The sequence below is a fragment of the Aptenodytes patagonicus genome, chromosome 19, assembly GCF_965638725.1.
Source record: "Aptenodytes patagonicus chromosome 19, bAptPat1.pri.cur, whole genome shotgun sequence".
In the NCBI taxonomy this organism is placed as follows: domain Eukaryota; kingdom Metazoa; phylum Chordata; class Aves; order Sphenisciformes; family Spheniscidae; genus Aptenodytes; species Aptenodytes patagonicus.
The window spans coordinates 4,196,175-4,217,124 of record NC_134967.1 but is presented as its reverse complement, the minus strand read 5'-3'; the positions used below and the strand labels follow the sequence as shown (position 1 = coordinate 4,217,124).

At 46.6% G+C, this 20,950-nt stretch overlaps 1 protein-coding gene across 2 annotated transcripts in view; it reads right to left on the bottom strand.

Moving 5' to 3' along the window:
* Window positions 1-12,442, bottom strand: part of CASZ1 (castor zinc finger 1) — a 211,974-nt gene extending 199,532 nt beyond the window's left edge. For both annotated transcript variants that reach the window (XM_076356421.1, XM_076356422.1), the window contains exon 1: window positions 12,350-12,442. The gene's annotated coding sequence lies outside the window, so the exon portion shown is untranslated. The remainder of the gene's footprint in view (window positions 1-12,349) is intronic.
* Between the last annotated feature and the right edge of the window lie 8,508 nt (window positions 12,443-20,950).

Here is a 20,950-nt window from a genome sequence, read left to right as displayed (position 1 = left end):
CAAACGACATAGGAAGGAATGAGTAGGTCGTCTCCACATAACAGAACCAGTAGCTTCACCTCTCCTCCACGGCACAGGGCCTGTCGGAGCCTGTTCTCCAGGGAAGAATCCCCCAGGATTGCAGCCGGATGGTATGGGAACAGATCTCCCAAGACCTACCAAGCTGTCCCCCTGCTCTCAGGTAAGACCAGGCCCTACAGGACCTGCCAGGGCCACTCTTCCCACCTCTGCAGCCTAGTCCCAAGGCTCTGAACTGGCTTCCAATGCCACTGGCTGTCCAGGTGCAGAAAGGCACCTGCGGACTAGAGCAGATATGAGCCTGGATCCTAAAGACCACAGTAGGTAAGAGCAGCCTGAGGAGTGGAGCCAAGGGGCCAGGGGCTGTGACGCTGTGTATGTTTGTCCTCCTCTGCCACCCCTAAGCCAGGCTGCTGAATTTACACAGCAAGGACAACTTGGTAAAGACAGTGCGGCGGCTGTCAGCTGGGAGCCTCTGCACACTAAGCTCCTGGTTAAATGTTTTCATCAAAACCAGAGCGAGAAAGTGCAGAGCAAACACCACCAATTAGAGGCTGGGATGAAGCGTTCCTGCCAGCAGATCTGGTGAGAGGGGCATGAGTCACCTTAACCCTTTGGGAGCCAGAGCCAGCACAACTCCATAGGGGAGAGGAGGAAGACGGGAGAGGAAACCTCTCGCAAACCTTTCATTTGCATCCACTCATTTTCATTTATTTGTAGGAAGTTGAATTCAGAAGTGAATACTCGCCGTGTTTGGAGCCGTATTATCCCCATAACCTCTGTCCTCGCCATTCTCATACCTGGAGGAGCCTGAACCAGGCAACCCGCCTGCTCCAGTGAAGACAGTCACAAGCTTGTTCAGAGAGCCGGACAGCAGCCCAGGGCAGAGGCTGCCAGGTGCACATTGAGAAGGTCTGGGGTTGGCCAACCCTCAAGCCATTTCTACCTTCCAAGTCCATTCCAGCAAACAGAAAATATCACATCAGTTCTGCTGAAGGCTAAGGTGTCAGCGAGAGTAACAGAGGCAGTACTCCATGCCTCATTCCAAGACAAAAGGATTTGTCTCAGACAAAATACTTCCCCATCAGAAACATGATGAAATGTAGCCAGCAGTAAGAGGAGAGCCGGGATCAGCATCAGGCAGGTATGCCCCTCTTCCCGTAAACTGACTCTGCCTAGCTGCTGTTAATTGTCCAATTTCTGAACATGTAAAAGGTGATCAAAATTTAACCGCGTACTTGGGCTAAATTCCCTTTCAATGCTAATAACACGCTCCTGTTTGCAGCAGGACCGAGTGCCTACAAGCCAAAAGTTCAGCTTTCTAGGAGTATCAAACATTGCAACATTACAGGTGTTCAGAGAGATTGGTCCCTTCCGCAGCAACAAACCCTGAAGTCAGAACTATGTTTTTGCTCTCAGTCACTCAAGCACCCACTGACTCCACCTCAGCACAGGACTGAGCAGATACTGCAGGAAAGGGCCTCAGACTGCGTTGGGACCAAATCCTGCCCACCTGCTACATGATGCAGCAGAGATGGCATTGCTGCAATGGGCGGCATTTTGGAAGCTTTCTGCAAGGGAGTCTCCCCCCGGCCAAGCTCCCTGTCTTGAGGTGAGGGACAGAAACAGGCACAGGGGCAATGGACCTGCTGCTATGGAGATCAAGAGGCATTCACCCAAGGCAGGGAAGCTAAAAGCTGAGAAAGGATAAATTAACAAGCAGCTTATACTGGTGAGATCCCTTTCAATTTAGGGCACAGAAGGGCTATGCGTGATGCAGTCCGGTATCTGGCCCTCCACAGTTACATGTGTCCAAAGCTGGGGCCCCCAGAAGTTGTGAATTTCAGGCATACCACGACTACTGGAGCAGACGGTTTCAGATCCTGCTGAGCCAGCTTGTGGCTGTATTCAAAATTGAGTAAATTTACAGCTGTAAGCTGGGAGTTTATACAACCCGTAACTTGTTAGGGATGGCTGACCAAGCCAGAACGATCGCTCCCCAGCCGACAGGGCTCTTATTGGTTAGACCTTTGAGCGCCTGGTAGATTTTATTATTTTTCTTTCTCTTTTTCTTTTGCATTGGGGGGGGGGGGGTTGGGGGTGTAGGAAAGGAAGCATCTATTTTTGTTCCTTTCCTCACCAAAGACAAACTGAAATTAAATCTCAGGTTCAATCCACCGTGAATTCTTCAGCATATCAGCTGGGGACTGTAGCACACCCAGTGACCATCCCCTTGGACAAGGCTGCCGTATTTTTCTCACTCTGTGCAGAGTCTTGCAACGTGAATAGCTCCACAGGGTTCAACGTATTATTACCAGAGTTAGCAAGGCTGCTCTCATGCTGGCCCCTTTTGCATGGACACTTCCCTCCCCATTCGTACCGGACCCCACAAATGCTACTCTGCTCCAGCCTGGGCTGCAAGAAAATGTGGTCTGAGTTTGGTGCAGCAAATACAGTGCCCTGCAAAGACCTTCCTTCCATCTCCTTTGCAAGGATAAACAGCTGGAGCAGTATCAGACCTGAAGTCATCTGAACCTGGATTCACAAACAGCAACACAAGAAGTCTGCCAAGTAATAGGCAAGCAGCAGGCAGCGAGTGTAAAGCAGGACTCCAGGAGCCCTCTGATGGGAACAAAATCAGCATCATTCACAGTGCCTGCATGAAAGCTATCCAGTCTGAGGAAAGCACAGGGCTAACCTGCATGTAACAGCCTCAACCTAAAATCCTCTATTTTTATTACAGCACGGTCCCAGTTCTTGTCAGAAAGGCATTTTCAGCAGGAAACCCAAACACGAAGGGCTAGGCGGCTCTCCTGGGACTCCCTTTTCTGTGTGACCACAGTCAAAGTGACCACTGACAAGGACAGTCAAACCAGCTTCAACGATACACACATTCATGAGCATGAGGTGCTCAAGCATAATGAGAGGGACATACACCTACCTCAGTCATTACACAGTTGCAGGCAGTCCATTCACTGCCCTGGGAGGCTGCAGTTCTTCTAGGACATGGCTAAGGAGCTTTAACAGGTCTCCCCTTTAGCCTCCACTCCATCCTGAATACGTAACAGCCCAGAACATCAATAGTTTACATGAGTTAAAGAGCCAGCTGAGGCTTTAGGGACTCACTCAGGCAGGATAAAACACTCTTTAGCATCCAGCCACCATGCAAGAAAATTAAGTAAATGGGGACCTTTAGTGAAGTCTTAAACAGGAGACTGCAAAAGGGGAAATTTCCTCTCTCCCTGCTCACAGAGCAGGGATCACACCGCCTGCTGCCGCTCCCACAGTTTAAAATACTTAAGTCCTCCAAGGTGCAGCTTAATTTTCTTTTTTAAAAAAGAAAAGTGTCAGTCTAATTAGATAAATCCTCCAAGCACGTGGCCCAGAGTTCGTCATGGAAATTAACCTCCTTGAAAGATCACAGTGACTGAAATAAGAAACTGTGTGTTTTGGCATAGTGCAGTGAAATGGGAGATGCAGGCTGCATTTCATACACCTTCCCTTTCATAAACCTGCCGCGTTTCATATCTGCCCTACTGGCCCTTAGCTTGGCACCAAGACTTTATCTCCGAATGCCTGTTTGCAAATCGCTGCTGAGAGGTTACAATAACCCCTGGGAGAGATTTTGCTGGCTCACCAGTGTGAAAGGACACTGCTCCCCTGGTATAAAGCTGGGCCAGCCTGAGGCACTGGTGGAGGGAGGGGCTCATCACCAGCAGCCCTACAGAGAGGATGTTCTGCAGACACAGCCACCATGGGGAGGCAGCCAGGCTGGGAGCTGTTTGCCAACCTTGGAGCTGTTTTGCCGGCCTCATCATCCAACATGCAGACAAGCGTGATTCTGTGCAGCCCTTGCTCTCACTGGCACGGGGATGGGCTGAGCAGGGCAGAAGGGAGATACCTCGAAGCCACAGGCTGCAATCACATAGCTCAGTTTGCATTTATGCCACCTACGTTTATTTCTTGTTATTTAGAAGGTTCTACCTAGCCACACTGGGAAAGGTGTAGGGCTGGGAGTCATACTGCTTAGGAATAAAAAGCCCTGGTCCCTTTGCTATTGGAAGCAGAAGCAAAAACCAGGAAAGAAAAGAACTAGTTTACAAGCGAAAGTCAGCTGCCATCCCTACCTTCAAGTCAAAGGCAGGACTAGAACTAGACTATTTGATACTTTCAGGAAACATTGGCCAGTCAACTCTTCTCCCAGGCCACCGGACAAACTTGTGCTAGGGTCGCACTCTCAACGCTTGTTCCACAAGGACTACTGCAGGCCTCTCCTGAGCGACATTACACAACACATTTTAGTATATAACTGAAATAAGACCCCTTTCGCAGTTCTGAACAGTCCTTTCCCATCAAGGGGATATAAAGATTCTCTTTCTAAGCTTTCCAGTTCACACTGTCCTTTCAAAGGATAGTATCCAAAATTAAAAAGCCCCTGGAAAATCTGTAGAGTTCATCTACCTCCTTCTTTCCCAAGTCTGATGGATGCTGGTATGCACGACGCTGTGCTGCCCTCCCAGCACTGGGACCAGCCTTGCACACAGAAGGATCAGGACCAGCCTCAGAGACCAACTCTGAGGTGACTTGTTGTATTGTCATTGAAATGACAAGCCCTATGGCTTAGAATTTGGAAGCAACCTATTTTGTTTCAAAACAGCATCACTGGTGGCAGAACGAAAATAGGATACCTTCTGGAGAGAAAGCTACCCCAAAATGCCATGGCAGGCAAGGAGCCAATGGCCCCAAACAACTGACAGTTCTGCAAACGCAGACCCTTTTCCTACAGCACTTATTACACACAAGGCCTCTGCAGCTGGATGGCTCTAGAGCTCGCCCCGGGAGTACAGACTCTTGTACCTCCGGTCCTATTCTAGACCAGCTCAATCACGCGTGAAAGGTATTAGCTGACACCTCATCAACAGCCATTGGACAGAGCGAGTGTGAGGGGTTGCAGGCAGATCCCTCAGTACAAGAGCCCATGCCTCCTTGCTACAACTCATTAGCCGTCTCAGGAAAGAGTTCAAAAGGCATACGATGCACAAAAACTGCATTCGTGTTTTCTGCTGCTCCCTCCTGCTCAGGGTTGAGGCATGCTGGAAGGACACCACCAGAGAAACCAGAATGAACTCAGCCCTAATACAGTTTCTTAGCGGTTCTCTGCCAAGTACAGGCAAGCCCCGCAGTTCCATTACTAATAACTTAATACCTAATAATATTACCAATGTTAACACTTAACCTTGAAGCCAAGCACCTGGACCCAGAAAAATCAGCATTTAGCAAGACTTCCACCTCATTGTATTCGGCTTCTCCTGCGAACTGATCAAAACTCAGCATCCACAACTCCTTCCCACGTACTCAAGGTACATGGAGTCATTTAAAAAAACGTAAAGCTCCTACTTCGGCCAGAAGCTATGGGCTGAACCAGAGAGACAACACAGACTGCAGGAGGAACAAAAAAAATTCAAGTGCTATTCCACCCGCCTCTTTAGGCTTTGGATGCATTAGGCAAATTCCCAATTACAGCAGTCCCTTCTGCCTACAACTGGACTTGAGATAAGAGACCAGAAAGAAGGGCCAGTAAGCATCACTGAAGGCTCAGCATCTTCCATTACACATCAGCACAGTAATACGGGCTCTGCCAACCCTGAAATATTTTCTTCCAAAAGGAACACACACACCCTTCAAATGGGTATGGTGAAATCTGCCTGGAGAGGGAAGGACCCAGCAAAGCAGGCAGGTTCCTGACTCCTTATCATCAGAGCAAGCAGCTCAGCCCCTAAATTCACTTCATCGGTGTCCTCTTTCTTACTGCTACACCGGCTCAAATCCTCCAACACAATTGCAAACACACTGCCAAGGAGGTAGCGCGATATCTGAATCCACAACGGATTCAAAGACATCTCCATGTTTTGCTGTCAGCCTGAAGTTTGAATAAAGGAGCCCACCAGAAAGAGTGAATGAACGTCTCTGGCAGCTGCCTTACAGAGCCATGCCTGTACTTTAAGCCACCTAGTGTCCGAGCTGCGCACGGGTGCATCCTCCCCTTGCAAGGAAAGGTGCGGGGAGGCAGATGCTTCAGGAAATTCAAGGAAAGAGAAGGAGTTGTGACATCCAACAAGACTGAAATGGAAAGGAGCTAAGAACAGGGTGCACAGGTTGAGAAGTGAGCGAGGTCTCACCCCGAGCTGAGGAAGCAGGCGCCAAACTGGAGGCATGGCAAAGCACCATTCCCCCTCAGGGAGCAAGACCCTTTAGCACAGGTCCAAGAAGAGAGGACAGCAGACTTGTTCCTCAAACCGAAGTCTGTCAGAGAACATCACCATTAGAGGCCACTATTTCAGCCCCAGGGTCCAGCTGGGTTGCTTACCATCTCTGGGATGCAAACTTGGAGACAACTTTCCCCAGCACAGGCCTGTGGAACAAAACCAAAGTGCTCCAGAGCCACAAGCCCTACTAACCCATGCCCACTCCCTTAAAAACCACTTTCATCCACATCTCCTCTCCTGCCCCCGCAGTAGCCCCCTCCTCCTCACTCTCTTTCTCTGTGTCCTCGAGACTCCTCTCACCTTGAGGAGTGTTAGGATTACCCAGCATTTACACTCAATGCTCCTCTTTATTCCTTAAGACTTATTAAGAATGATAATGAGCTCCAAAGCAGTGACACGTCTCTCTCTCTCCCCCTCTGTCGCGCGCTCTCTCTCTCTCTCTCTCTACGTGCCTTTTCCGTCAAAGGCACACAGGACAAATCCGACCAAAAAAAAAAAAACCCTGACAATATGGATCAAGGACACATGAGGATTTATATTCTACAAATCCAGCCTTTTCTGTTTTTATTATTTCTACTCAAATTCCACCCTTTCCTCTTCTTACTCATATTCTCCCCCCTCTGCCCCAACCCTCTCGGACTTTGAATGAGAAAGAAGAAGAAGAAGAGGAGAAGAAAGCTGCTTGCCTGGAAAACCTCATTAATGTGGAGCTCTTAAACGGTTGATTAATTTTAGCAAAATTTACGATGCGCTCTTGCTTTTCTTTGAAGCTGCAGTCTTATATACCAAAAGCAAGTTAACTTTAAGATCGCTCTTGCGAGCCCACTGCCCCCTAATTCTTGGACGCCCTATTGAGGTACACAAATATATAGGAGTGAAATGCCGTAACAGAGCATGGAAGCAGTCGCCCTGCCGGATGCTCAAAGTGGTTCGATTCAAATCTCTTTAGAACAGCCTAATAATCAGAACCTGAAAACTCCCAACTTCTAGCTATTTAACTTCCCATAAAGATTTAAAAAAAATGACTAGTCAGTCCTTCAAAAACAAAAGGAAACAGGGAAACATAAACATCAATTCCAAGAGAAGTCTCTCCAAGTTACATCTGCTCACGCCACAGAAACGCCAGGCTCTCGGCTGCATTAGAAACATCAGGTTCTCCCAAAGCCACCTTTAAACCAGCGATGTTTCACCAGAGGGAAAAACTGAACCTAAGGGAACGTAATATACAGATTTATACATATCCTGAACTATACTTCAATATTTCAGTCGTCTCCTTCTTCCTACCCAGTATTTGCTTTTATTCTTTGTCTCCCTCTGCTAGACTCTGTTTTTCTGATATAGACATCAGGAGGTTAAGGGCTCAATTATCAAGTCTGTTGAATCCTCAGCTTCATGTTACTTAGGGGGTTCTCTGTTGCTCTTCGGAAACTACGCTGCAAAATCTCTTTCCTTCTCGGCTTTTCTTTTTCCTAACTTGTAATGTCTATTTCCGACACACCCCTATGCGTGAACCCACAAATCTATTTGGGGTAAACGGAGAGAAACCGTGAATTGGTTTAGGAGACAGAAACATTAATAAAAATAACCCTAAGAGTGCCTAGCCAGGCTGAACCTGAAGCATTTGTGATCTTGAAACCTAAAGTAACATCCACATGGAATTTACAAAATATGATTCGAGTGGTTCTAATTAGCCCCAGTCTGTGGAAAAATTGGAAGGAAGCGGCTCTTTGATTAATGTTACAAACCAGAAAGGAAACAGATTTTAAAAGTTAAAGTAGCAGCATTGTGGAATACAGAATCATTACCAGCATACATTTATGATACCTGCTTCAATCAGATGGCTTGGGGTTTTGTTTCTAGGGTTTTTTCCTTTTTACTTTAAGAAAAAAAGGAAGACAGGATGCAAGTAAAAGCTTTTGTTTATGGAAGTGTGCGGTGCTTTTATCTCCCAAGGAATTTATATAGCTGGACTGTGTATAAATCCTTCTGAAAATGAAATTAGCAAAACCAAAACAGGGGTGAAGGTGCTGGGGGGGGGGGGAAGAGAAAATCACCACCTCAGTAAATCATAGTGGATAACCAGCCCCTGGCTTGGACAGATAGCAAATTCAGCTTTAATAGGAAGAAACAGAGTTGGAAAAGGAAAGGAGAAGATTCATACCTGCGGCAAACTCCTTGCAAAAATGGGGGGCTATTTTTAATAAGCTTTTGAAAGTCACCGTGCAAGTTTGCTTGGGCTTGAAAAGAAAAAGGAAATAAGTTTTTTTTTTTTTCCAGCTAGCTTGATTGTTTTGGGTGGAGCTCAAGCGTGTGTGTATATATGCTGTATATAAAAATGAATTACTAATTCTTTCCTGGAAACTGTTTGAATTACAATCGGCAAGATACAAAAACACACCTTTATTTTAACACTGATTTTAATACAGATAGAATGGGGGGGGGGAAATAGTGAGGGAAACGTTTTTTCCCAGTACACAGCAAAACCCTTAAGCAAGAATAATACCTCCCCACACATATACACACAGAGACACACGCACACACTTTGCTCAGCTGTACAACCACCAACTGAACTCCAGCTTTCAGTGGCTTTTCCCTGTACCAAGGCTTCGCTCTGAAACTGCAAGAATGACAACGTCATGTGTGTGGAAAGCTGACACTTGGAGCTTTTAAAAAGAAATGAGGAAAAATAAGCTGTTGACTTCTTGGTTAAAGTATTTTCTTGTTCTAACTCATGTTCTTATGTCACTGGGCTAAAAAAAAAAAAAGAGAGAGAGGGAGAGAGAGATATGACTTTCCTTGAATGATCTGTTTAACCTAAGCCAGAGGAAAAAAAAAGAAGTCATTAATTACTTATGTGAGCTATTGCTTCTGAAAGACAATAAACCTGCCTGGTCGCCATGGATATGACATATTTGCTCTGAAAACAACACAATAATTAGCAAAGGGGAAAGATACAAGGAGAATATGCAAACTCCTGAGTTTAAAGCCATAGTGTTTCCTTTTTTCCCCCCCTCCTCTTTTTACTTGTCAGAGTCAATTCTGTTTGCAATTCAAATCAAATAAATAAACAGAATATTTACCAAAAAATTTTAAATGATCCACCACATTACGAATCACACACAAAAAAAAAAAAAAGAGAGAAAAATTAACAAGGAAAAAAGATAAAGTCTAGTATGGACAGATCATAAACCACCTAGGTGTCTTCCATATACGTGTGTGTATATATATCTATGTGAAATATAAATGTATATACACATACACACACAAACATACATGAGTTATAAGGGTTACATGCACTATTTCCTCTAGGATTAGTCTTTTATTTTTAAGATTAGTATAGAAGCATACCGAGAGGAAAAAGATCTCTGTTTTAGGGAGTGGAAACATTTTGAAGATACACTAAGAGAAAGTACAACAAGGGGGTTTTTACTGTGTTAAACATGCATTGTGCTGGTAGTATTTTCTTTGCAAACCTTTTAAGTTTTCTCCAGAAGATGAGCAAAAAACCACAATTGGCATGCACCGTACATCAGCCTGATCAACACACCAGCTTACCATGAGTTCTCAAATTTTAAGCATAAAAAAATTTTCTTCTCTCACCCCAATTACTTTTTATAAAGTGATATTACACTGAATCACATGTAATAATGCAATGGATAAGTTAAGAAATCATGAAAACTGAGTTACATGCAGAGAGACTTCTTTGAAATAATTTATAAATGTTGCGGGGAAAATGTTTTTTTAGATTTCTCTCTCATTAAGATGAGACAAAGACTATTAAAACCTTCTCTAATGCGGTAGCTTTCTGGATTCTGACCTTCCACATTTAGAAACCAAGTAATAAAAACACCCTAACAAGCACTTTATCTTTAGAGATATTTGACTTTGAACTTATTTTAACATTAAAAAGACTTGGAAGGTATAAAAATAACAATATAGTTGCCACAAGTTTCTGTTGTTGTTGTTGTTTTCACTGCTAAAAAAAAAATCTTTAGAACAAAATAAGCAGATTAAGGAAACATCCCCCTAATTTAACTGGCTCTTTTTCTATTTTTTTTTAAACAATAGTTTTTAGCTGGACTCTTTGATCTTGAAAGGGTTCTGCTATCTTGTGTGATGAGGGGGGAAAAAATGATCTGTTTTAAATGATGATGCAAAAAAAGGATCAAAGCCCTGACTTTCTGTTAGCCATAATAAGCTCTGTCTTGCACAAAGCTTCAACTTCAGACTTTAATATATAAAATATACAGGAGCCCAATAAAAGCACTGAAAAGGTACAAAGTCTGAAAACAAAAGGGGACGCTGCTCCTTTAAACGTTTTAGTGCATATGGAGTTTGATTTCTGAAAGAGATCAGTTTAACATCTCCATAGAAACCAGCAACAGATTATCATCAACAGAATAAATAACTAGTCTAATAAATTAAACAGGAGGCATAAGATCTGGAAACTTGATTACTGAAGTTCAACAATATTCCCCCATAAACTCTTCCAAACCACCTTTAGGGTAGCTAACAAGGTGGCAGTGACACATAAATAAAGGGTAGGTGGGAAACAGGCAGGACTTCTGGAAATGAGAAGTCCAAAAGCTTCACAAGAAATTATTCCACACTAAGAGTCAGCAAATCAATAGAGGAAATAAATTAATCAATGAAGTTTTGGGAGAGAGAGCTATTCTTCCAGGGAGCCGGCTGCGAGGACCTGCTGTGCAGTGCAGCGCGGACAGGAGGGGGCACACAGAAGGTGGACGTGCAGCTCCTGAAAAGTTTCACCTTTCCAGCCCGAAAGGGCAGGAGGGCTCGGGTCGATCGATCAAAACCGCCGTGATTCAGAGCAGCCTCCAGCCGCAACCCACCCCCTGAAAGTTTGCCGAAGAAGTTGCCTGCCGCGCAGCCGGCCGGCACCGGGGCGAGCGGCCGCGCCAGCCCCACGCCCGCTCGAGCCTCTTGACAGCTCGCTCGCCGCCCCGGCCCGCCGCCGAGCCCCGCTCCTCCTCTGCGCCCCCCGCTGCCCCCCGCGCTGCCGCTCCGCCGGGACCGGCGCTCCGCGGCCGGCGGCGCTCGGGTCCCGGCCCGGGACCGCTCCTCGCCTTCTCCGTCCGCGCCCCGCGGCCCCCCCGCCGGCCCGGCTCTGAGTGACGGCTCGGACACCTGTTCCCCGTCCCCAGAGCCTCCAACGCGGGCAGCGGCTCCCCCGGGAGCCCCGGCCCGCGCCCCCCGCCCGCCGCCGCCCCGGCCGGCCGCCCCCGCCCGCCGCTGCCCCGCCGCGCACGGGGGAAAGGGGGCGAGAAGGGGAAGGAGGCGGAGGGGGAAAACTTCCTGGCTCCGGATGGCAAATCAGCTGCGCATTCTGCAAATGCCACCGGGTAAAAATAACCTGCTGCTTCGCCCGGGGGGCCGGGCACCGGCTGCCCCGAGCCGCGCTCCCAGCCGCCGCGGCCCCTGCCCGCCCCGTCCCTGCCGGGGGGCTGCGGCCGTCCCGCTGCGGGCGACGGGCGAAACGCTGCCGGCCCCGGCCCGGCCACTTTGCAGAAAGTTCCCCGGCACGGCTCACCCCGCCAGCACCCGGCCCTGCCCGCCGAGCGCTCCCCCCGCCGCTCGCCCAACTTTGCTGCCGCCGCCCCCCCTCCCCCGGTGCCTGCGCCCGGCCGCGCCTGGACCCCCGGGCGGTGCGGCGCGGCGGGGCTGCGGTTACCTGCGCCCGGCGCGGAGCGGGAACACGTGTTCCCCCGTCCCCTGCCCGGGCTCCTGCCAAAGTCCTGGAAATTGACGGGCGCCGCCGCGGCCCCGGCTCCGCCGCCGAGCGGGCACGGCGCTGCCCCGCCGCCGCCGGACCCCGCCGCCGCGGCACCCCCCGCCGAGCCGGGCGGCCGCCCCGCTCCCGGCCGGTGCCCGCGGAGGCTGGGCGCTGCCCCGCGGGAGCCGGGCGCGGAGCGCGGCGCAGTGCCCACCTGCCGGGCAGCGCCGCCGGCCGCCCGCCCGTGCAGCGCCCCGGCCCCGGCGCCGCCGAGCCGGGGCTGCCGGCGGCGGGGCCGTGGCCGGGGCCGGGCGGGAGCAGACGGGCTTACCTGCACTTGGGGCTGCTTTGGGTGACTTTCCAAGTCAAGGGAAATGTGTGTGTGTTTGGGATGGAGGCTGCAGCGCGCATGCGCCATCAAACTTGCCCTGATCCCGGATTTTTCCTCCTCGCGCTCCCCTTTGCTTTGATTATTGAATTTTCCTATTTCTAACAGGAGGGCGGGCGGCGCGCAAAACCCGGCCTGGATTTCGCCGCCGCCTGCCCCGGCCCGCCCGGGGAGGGGAAGGGGGGAGCGGCGGGGAGGGAGCGGGCACGGAGCGGACTCGGTCTCCAGGCAGGCAGGGCAGGCAGGCAAGGGAGGGGCGCCTGCAAAACCCGGACCGGATCGCCCTCCCCTGGCAAGGGAAAAGGAGAGCAAGCGTCCCCATTTCCCAGCCCGCCCGGGCAGCTTCCTATCTCCTGTCCTGTCCCGGCACCAGGCGATTCGTCTCCCCCACCCGCCCTCCTTCCCAGCGAGGCATTGGAAGTTCTATAAAATTTTCTATTTTGCAGCCTGGTGACCTCTGCTCACCTTAGTTCCCTAAGACCAAACTCCATGGAGATCACGAATAACTAGGCTGCGTGTATATATTTATTCTCCAGCTGGTTTTCCTAGGCATAATGTTCAGTTTCTATTTTACAAACTTCTAAACTGCAGTACTTTTGCTTATGTTCTTAGTCTGGATTTCACTCAAGTTTAGAACTAACCACTGTCCCGTTGCATCTACAACTGTACTATTTCTTGGTTTGGTAGGCTGCACTACTCGCTTTGCTGGCATTTATGCACAGGACTAACTTTTGCAGGGCTGGATTCTAAAGAAAACGTCAAGGAACAGACGTGCAAGCCACAGGCAGCCTTGCAGACTGGGCTGGTTTTGGGGGAAGTCTGTGCAGGATCAGAGCCAAGGGTTCCCCTACATTTGCATGCACCTGAATTTCCAACAGGCAGGCATCACGTTTCTATGTTAAAAAACTACTTTCTTCAGCTCTACCTTTTCTTTCTCAGCTCTATCTTTCATCTTACTGAGACAGTTAGTACACGTTATGGTTAGGCGTGCACATTCTGTGGTGGCGGTTCTGCAAAACTGTCCAGAGACCCTTTCCTTCATCCGCCGGTTCCCTCGACAGGAACCAAGAGCCTCGGTTCACTGGCCCTCCTGGCACTCTGCATTGGGGCTTGGAGGTACACCTGCCTGCCTGCCCCCTAGTCTTTGCATGAATTAAGTCTGTGGGACTGCGTGCAGGTGAATGTATCTGCCTCCATCGCAGGGCTTGCAGGATTTGGGCCCTAGGCCCAAGCTATGCAAACCTGTAAACTCTTGAATAACTTTACTCATTCAGAGCAGGGAGCTCTGCGTCAGCACACCCACACAGAACCCCTTGCAGGAGCGTCTTGCTCTTCCCGTGCGCTTCCCTGTCTGTGTCTGTCTCCACCTGTTGCCTCTTGTCTGATGCTTACACTGTAAGGTCTTTGGGGCAGAAACCATGGTTTTGCTCCGGATTTGTCAGTGCCTTGCACAATGGGGCCCTGCTCCATGATCACAGCTCCTACGTGCTATTGCCACACACATAAATAATAACAATAATTAATAATAATAGACTAATTCCTCTGATTTCGATGTGACTACTCATGTGAGTAAAAGTGACTCATATACATGAGTGTTTGCAGGTCCGCTGCCAGCTCTTGAGCTTTTATTGTGAGTCTTCCAATATTTGGTGTTCTCCTTTGATCCCCAGCTCCTGGAATGACATGTTTCTAGCACTTGTGTTTACACAAGGAAGCTTGGAAATGTGGCCTAGTCCTCCCAAAAGCCTCAGAAGCCAGAGGACAAGTAAGAAACTTCCAAAGAAATGGGTCTTCAATAGCTTTTGAGAAAATGCTGTAATTTGGCAGCTTGGGGAGGGGGCGAGTCTGACTCATGAATTTTGAACAGACAAGTTTAGCAACGTACATCTATTTAGTTAAATATTTAGGTCCCTGTAAAGACTAGACTTTTACTAACCAGACTGAATTTACAGTGGAGAGAGATATTTCTGTGGAAATACTCAGAGTGTTTAAAGTGTCTGTGTCTTTGCAGAACCTGGGCTTCTGTTTATTTGAATATTGTTTGGTATTCGTCATTCTGTAGTTATTTATTTTTACCTGCTCACAATACAAAGTAGGAAAATGGGGATGAAAATGGGATAATTAAAGTAAATAGAACCGTGTGAGACTGTTATAATAACTGTGGCAAGTATTTATAAATTGCTGAAAATAAAAAGACCAAACTGCTTGAATTTCTATGCCGGAGAGACACCACCAGGTTAAAACCCATGTGTTTCTGAAAATAAATGCCCCAACTTCTGGTACAAAATATAAAAGAGCAGGTCCCAAGCTATGAATTCTTGCTTATGAGGCATCTCTGAAGAATGAAGGGTTGGGAGAATAGGGCCCTTTAATTAAAGCTGCATCGTTACTTTTAATTGTACTTACTTCTTATTATTTTCTCCTGTTTGCTTTTTTGCATTTCTCTCATCTGGGGTGCTGAACACAGACTGAATGGTCTTCCTTCTGCTTGGAAGTTGGCTAATTTTGGAGTGCTGTGGAGTTGTCCTAGCTAGGAGGAGAACTTGGGGACAGTCAAGTGTTTTTGAGGCGGTTGTGTTTATCACCAAAGAGCTCTCATGCCTGTGCTCCCCTGCACGCGGCGTGAGGCTCAGACACCCTACAAACTGTACCTCTAACAACAGGTTCAAGTCTCCTTCTAAACCACACCTTGCTCAAAAGCTCTTTCTGCATGTGTTTTAGATTCCCACTCCTCATGCTTAACCTGTGTCTTTTGACCTTTTAGTCCCTGCTTTCTGAAGTTTGCTTGTGCAAAGCCCCATTCAGCCCATCTGATGTTTGCCATACTAGCTCCCAGTAAAGGCCCCAGAGCGTATGGCTCCTCAGTCAGATAGAACATGAGGTAATGACACCTTACACAGCCCGTTCTAGATAGAAAGAAAATAATTTAGCAAATTGCAAATGATGCATACTTAACTATTTATGCAGCATCTTCCTGTCATCAACCCAAAGCAATTTTACTTCCGTGTTGAACAGTGGAGGAAAATGTTCTATAGATTTAACCATTGCAGGAGTTCCTTTTAAGTGGTGCAGTAATCTCTCTCCAGCTAATTTAGTGTTGTAATAAGGCACCACCCTCACAAGTCCTTTGTGTTCTTGTGTCAATACTGCCCCCAAACCATAAGTGCTGGCATCTGCATCTATCATAAAAGTGGGTCTGAAACACAGAAAGACTAAGAAAGGAGCAATATGGCCATCGGCGGAGCAATCTCAAGAGCCTTTTACCAATTCTGGACATACCCAATTTCGTTCAGATTTCCTCTAAAATACGATTTACTTTCTTAACAAATCTATGCTATGGTTTAACAGCACTGGCAAATTCAACAATAAACCTTCCCTAACAGAAGCAGAGTGAGATGTACCTGGGGAGCGGGACAGTTCAGTACAGGTTCAGTTTTGTTCTTGGCAGTGGGCGTTCCTTGCCCACTGCTCAGGATTCGACTTGAACCAGACTGCCTCTCTCTCATTGGGATTGAAGACCTTTTAACCAAAGACCTCTAACTAAAATGTCTCTTGTTTTTGCTCTTCTCTTTTTTATGTATACAACACAACAGTGGAAAAAATCCAAAAGGAGTCTTGGACATCACTACCATTCCCTTTCCCCTTACGGTTTTCTTTACCAGCATCTACTAAAACCAGTGAGACCTTACCCGGCAGCTCAGATTCCACGTACTCCTCCATCTCCAAACAGGTTTCATCTATTCCCATTCTTTCTTTAGCTACCATAGCATGTAGCTATACCATTAGTTGCTGCCCTTGGGGAGAGGACATCCTGCTCACTGCAAGCTTACTGCCCATAAGACGTCGGTTGTATTGAGCTACATATTTCAAATAAATTTCCATGGACAGAAATTGTAGGACACCTTTCATGCTATTTATCATTCAGCAATTAGCAATAATAGCATCCAAACTCATTATTAGGTCATCCTTTATGTCTGCTGTCCACAACTCTTGGTTAAATCCAGAAATTTCTCTCTTAAACCAAACTTCGTGAATGGTTCCCCCTTTTGCTCAGGGTCCCCTTATTTCCACACTGGGGTGGTGTGGTTGCAGCTTGTGTAGGCATGCTGTAGTTACCTATGGGGTGCAAGGACAGAGAGAGCGAGTATCTGTCACATTCCTTCCTGCGCTGCTGGGCAGTAGTGAGATATGAGCATGATGAGGTAGTGCAAGCCATACAGAATGGAAGTGAACAGAATATTTAGACTGATGACAGGACAGCTGTTGGTAAACCATATAGGCTATGCCTTTACTGTAGACTAGACACTAATGTATTTTATTCACACCCAGTACATACCACAGAACAGACTCCATCTGGCTAAGCTGTGCAAGTGCAGCCTGAGAAAACTTTATGTACCCTTAAAAAATTACTCACACAAGAAAAATTATGCTAAAACAACATGAGAAGGGCCTGGATTAAAATGACAAAAGCACAGAAATACGTGCTGAGGGCTCTAACTCTGTCCTCAGCTGACCCTGCTGTGACCTGGCTACCACTTTTTTTAGAGGGGAAGACAAAAGACTGCAAAAGGGGTTGCTGTTGCTCTGGCGCGCGTGGCAATAGAGAATCAGGCCTAGATGCCTTGCTCCCAACCGCTCAGACCAGATGGCACACTTTACATAGGCCTACATGCCACATTAATTCCTCAAAGGGGCACTTAATCTCTGGTAAGTGAGAAGGAGGCTGAGGTCTAGGCTGACCAGTCTACCAAACTGGACTGAAACAGTCATCTATTTCATATAGACTACCCAATGGCCATCAGGCGTCATGAGTGACCTTTACCAAACCTAGCATAGACCAATGTGCTACCTGGGTACATTAATTAATGTACTAATTGGTACATTAGTAGCAGCTACTACCAGGTGCTACCTGGGACCTCTCATCCTGCTTCACAACTCACTGGAAGAATGAAGAAATCACTCAGACATGCACTAGAAAAATCCTGTGGATTTACTTAGTTTTGTAATGGAAAATGAGAAGTAACTGCAAAGAAGGAGGAGGCATTTTTTCAGTTGCAAGTATAATATTATCTGCTTTCATTTTTTATCATAAGAGTGGCACAAGTAATCAGAGAATATCATGTGGTCATTGTTTGTCAAGTGCCATTTTCTCACAGGCAACTATTTCTTTGCATATGCACACTTCAGAAGAAAAAAGAAATTGATTGGATATCCATTGCACCCTGGTCCAAATCCTCAGAGCAGAGTAGGCATTGCTTCACACTGACAGCAGTGGGGCAAGACTTACTTATATTGAAGAGGATCAGGCCCTGTGTTTTGAAACGTCATACTTTTGTTTAGAAATATATATCATGGATATTAGTATGTAAGTATATAATAAAAATATTGAAACTGTGTGGGGCAAATTATAGGTGTATGGACTGATACTGATTTTTGGGTAGTGTAGATGAGGGTAGACAAGAATTTATTCAGCTTAGAATTTGTCCCTATCTGTTTTATTTGCCTTAAATCTGTATAAAGGTTCAAGCAAAAGACTTGGGATTTAGCAAGAAATATCTGGCATTTAACTCCAGTTCTGTCCCAAAATTTCCCAGTAACTTCACTATTCTGTATGTCTGGGTAATATTCATTGCTTTGGGGCTTAGTCCTAGGGGAGGCTACTAAAGGCAATAAATAAATGCAGAAGAAAACAATAATAAATAAGCAACAACAATAATAAAACTGGAATTCAAGTGTGAAGTTGTATGTTTGTAATAGCCTGCCCATGTTAGAAAATAATCAACTAAATAGCAATAAATAATAAAAATTTATATTAACAATTCATTTGTGCTGATACAGACCTTCAAGTTAGAGTTCATTATATTAATTTACTAATTAATTAAGCACTACATCACCTGGCACCTACATAGGCTTCATTACACTTTATAGATGGAAAACTTAGGAGTCTTGCCTAGGGACACAGTGAATCAGTGGCAGAGCCAGGCACAGAACTGGAATATCCTCCACAGCTCTAAGTCTGTTTACAGCATAAAGCTGCCCTGATTTTCTGACTAACTTAGTTCAACAGATGCAATTGTCAGTGTGGAGACTCCAATTTGGGTGCAAGAGGGAGTTATTTTGTTTGAGCTTAAATCAGTTCTTAATTATATCAAGCTAGTTATATAAATGCAGTTTTAAAATATCCTTGTAGGCTTCTACATTTCGGGCCATTGACTTAAAAACACACCTTTAGTTTAAATGCTGCTATTTTCCAGATAGGTCCCAAGTCACAACAGTTCTTCGGGTCCCTCCCATCTGCATTTCACCAGTAAACTTCATGTACTAAACTGAGATGTGCAATTTTGAGTCTTTCACTAAACAGTGCAAACATTAGTGGGTGCCCTGATTTTGGCTGAAGACAGAGTTACTGCAATTTAGTTTGTCCTTTTAATAAATGGTTTAAACTTCTTCAAAGTCAGGCTTTGTAACCAAGTTTCAATTGCTTAAGGAACTGATACTAAGCAGCTCAGCTGCTCTGTTTTAAGTGCACAAAGCTGAGTTAACTACAAGACTATAACCCTTCTACACTCTGTCTCTCAGGTATCACGGAACGCTTTTATCAAGGCACATTTATCTATGGACTTTTCTGAAATTTGATCCCTTCCGATATGTGTCCTGGGCTGACACTTCTCCCGTTTGGTCACCCCTCACCCATGTCCTGGGCAAGAGGAGGTCGCTTTATTATCTCTGCCTTGCTCAGTGTCTTCTGTGGTCATGCTGGCACTGGGGGACGGGCACAAGGAGTTGCTTGGCCTTCTCCTTTTTTTCCAGCAGTGTGTGCCAGCCTGATGGGATGGCATGGGGGGCTTCGCAGGCTGGCCAAGTGAGGTGGAGGCAAACCAAGGGCTGCGTAAGGAATGCATGAGAACTGCACGGGATAATGGGAAACATTATTTATAGCCTGAATGCAGAAAACCTCCCCTTCCTCCCCCCTCGCCAACACACAAACCCATGTCCAGTAATGACAAAGTCATTACCTTTTTATTATTTTTCAATAGGGTTCAGATGTAGCGTGTCTATTCCTTACAGGCTGTCCTGATGGCTCCGGGCTCCTGTCTCTCTGAGAACAGTCAGCTAAACGCACCGAGTGGGTGTGGAGTCACCAGCCCTGCTTTAGAAAATTTGGGCCTTACCCTCCCAGCAGCCTGTTATCTCACTTATTAAGGGAGAATTATAATGTTTCCCTTCCTCCCAAGAGGCATTTGGGACTACAATAAAGGCCTTGTGAGAACTGCTGCAAGATCAAAGCAGGGCTCCCATTGGAGAAGTTCAGCATAGTGCTGTTCCTGATAAGATATGGTTTTGGGGACTCTTAATAGAAACTATGGGCTTTTCAATATTTTTTCTAGCATGAATGCTATCCTTGAAAAAATATTTTTTTCATGTGGAAATCCTAAAATTATGTGATCCTCAGATACTGAAAAGGTTGAAATTCTTTTGGATTTGGTGGGTTTTCAAGCTTTCCATCCCAATGTCCTATGTCCCACGAGAAGTCCCTATTCTGACATGCTTTTGCTCACTGATTATTTCACCACTGATCATTCTCCAAAAAGCTTCTTCCTCCTTCACCTGCTGCCCCTGTGTAACTCCAATCCTTCTTTTTTCTTGCATTTAATGCCCTATCTGTGCTTTGTCTTTGTCTCCTGCTTTTTAAATGTCCTTCCCCCACTTTGTATCTCCAACAAGACCCCTGTGTGCGGGTGTGATAACCCACGTAGCACCCATGTCTCTGGGATTTATTTTGAGATCTGCTGCTTGTTTATTTATTTCCCTTTTAGCACACCCAGCGAGGCCTGTGTGGCAGGAGATGTGAAGGGAGGTGATTATGGGAGACTATTTCCCCTCGCCGCTCATTCATGACAAACAAAGAGCAATGATTGATGATTAAAAATGCATTCTCTGGGCTTGTTTTCTTTTGTTTTACCATTATGGAGATATTATAAATACTGAATACTAATCAATCCAGACCTGGCGGGACCTCACAGACCTTCTACAATCCCAGGGCTTCGCTCTTCTTTACAACCTCTGCAGCTTTCCCTTCCCTCCTTTGTTTCTAAATTAAACACCTAGAGTCCTCCATCCCAACCAAAAAGGATTAGGTTAACTTTGGATGAATTCACAATGTCTTTTTGGACCAGCTGGGCTCTCGCCTCTCCCAAATAGCCATACTCTCCCCTGCAGGGACAGTCTCTGTGTTCAGGCACCCTGGCATTTCCCTGCCCTTTTTTGCCCTGCAGTGGGGTGAAAACATAAATTCACTCTTCAGATCAAAGGAAAATTCCTCTTATTTAGGAAGCCCAGAGTGCCATGAATTTGCTTTCGAAGTGGATGCCTTGTGGAGAGGAGAAGAGATCAGGAAGTCTCCTCTAAAAAACTCTCATTATTGCTAGCAGTAAGGCTGGATTTCTCCCTGGGCATTTCTGTGCAAAAGCCAGAGTGCCACATCTGATTCCGCAACATTACACAATGTCCAGATAAACAGCAAACTCGGTGGCGCTTGCATTC